Below are 1797 nucleotides of genomic sequence, written 5' to 3' on the forward strand. Positions count from 1 at the left end.
AAAATTAAGCATGCCAATGTCGTCCAACATGCAGTTTGAATATGAGAGTAACAAGAAGCAAGGAAACAAAAATAAGCCCCCAACAGTAAAATTTTTTTCCCAACATGCATTTCGAGCAGGGGGAAATAACAGGAAACAGAAGAACGCAAGCCAATCTTCCTTTCAACGGTAAATCTACTCAGCAAGAAGAAAAGAGAGAAGACCACAGCCTTCAACATACATGTATAGATAATAAAAGCATAAAGAGAAGGCTTGCATGTATATAGGGATTAAAACATGCTTTATATAAACTACTATCTCAACTAACAACATAGAGCATTTAAAGCAGACCCAACAGAAATATTAAAGGCTTAGTAATCGGTAGCAACGCCATTATGAAATACTAGTTAAGACAAAACAAAGCCTTATACATGTGTTCCCCTATTTTAACGTCTCCAGCATGTGTCTAGCAGGGAAGAAGAGCAGAAGAGAAGAAACATACCTTGCTCGGACTTCTGTAATCAACAAAAGAAAGCCACAACACTCCCAAACTTCAAGCTCACAAGCAAAGCCACAACACTCCCAAACTTCAAGCTCACGAGCACCTAGCCAAGAAATAATTCTAGCAAAGTCTCTCCCAAGCTCCCAAAATTCGTAACCTCATAGCAAAACCCCCCCACCATCCTTTTATACACGCATAAGAGAGGAAAGAAAAGAAACGAAACTACCCTAAGGGGAGGCCAACCCAGCGCTCGTCCCAGCAGAAATAAAAAACATCGCAACAAGGCTACAGAGGAATGATCTATCGGGAAGGAGGAGGATTGCCACATTCGTGCCTCGGGGAACAAGAGCACCAAAGTCAACCTACCATGAATGGATTCCCGCTCAGCTAGACGAAGCGAAAGAAACTTCGGGAAGTCGCAGCTTGGGCAGAGGATGTCGAGAGAGGCGAGGTCAACTCCTCGTTTCGCGAAGAGAAGTGACCAACAAGAGGGAAGGCGTAGCTAGGGCTAAATTCGGAGACTGAACCAAGGGGAGCCATGAGCTCCAGGAGAGGAGCCTAATCGGGGATGGACCAAGGGCCGCCCCAAATGAGGGATTTAAGTCGTAATAAAGAGACCCCCCTCCCCCCATTGGCTATATAATGCGAAATACACTCCCCCTAAGATGTAAATAATATTTAAATTTCCTTGATTTGTGCACTCCTCACTTGTGCACAAAACCATATCGAACTGGGAGTCCTTCCTAACTAAAGTCGACGTTCCGGACTTGCCGGTGTGGTTCATTTTGTTATTCGGGGTCGCCCGGACGACTTCATCGACGGTCAGGTAGAAAACACGTCAAATTCAAATTCCTTTAAAATAATCGCTCGTGATCGATCCTGAAGCCTCCTACAAGTGCAGGAGACGTGAATTTCAATAATTGTGTGCATCGACGTGTGAATCGTGAGTGTGCGTGGACGACACGATGGATTTCCTAAGGTTTTAGCTCTTGCAGGTACTCAACTCGAGCTTCGTCGCGCTGGTTTTAATTGACTCAACTAAGCGTTGAGGATTTCGAACTGGTCACATGAAATTGCGAGGAGTCAAGAAGTGGCTTGAATCTCTAGTTAGTGTGGGTCCCAGTCTAGTCATCTAAGGAAGTCGGTAGGAAACCCTAAGACTAGATCCTAGGCTCTAAGAAGAGGAAGAGACCTCACAGAAAATGAGGTCAACATGCTCTTGTGATTTAAATAATATATATACTATTGTATTTGTGCGTTCTCCAGTATTTACACTTTTTTTATTGCATTCTATATTTGTAATAGTTTTTATCATG

At 43.5% G+C, this 1797-nt stretch overlaps 1 protein-coding gene across 1 annotated transcript in view; it reads left to right on the forward strand.

Annotated features, from left to right (window-relative positions):
- The window catches only part of LOC110028185 (probable dolichol-phosphate mannosyltransferase), a gene marked incomplete at its 5' end in the record, with an annotated part of 27991 nt that overhangs the window by 14408 nt on the left and 11786 nt on the right, over nucleotides 1–1797 (forward strand).

The sequence above is a fragment of the Phalaenopsis equestris genome, unplaced genomic scaffold (assembly GCF_001263595.1).
Source record: "Phalaenopsis equestris unplaced genomic scaffold, ASM126359v1 Scaffold000503, whole genome shotgun sequence".
NCBI lineage: Eukaryota > Viridiplantae > Streptophyta > Magnoliopsida > Asparagales > Orchidaceae > Phalaenopsis > Phalaenopsis equestris.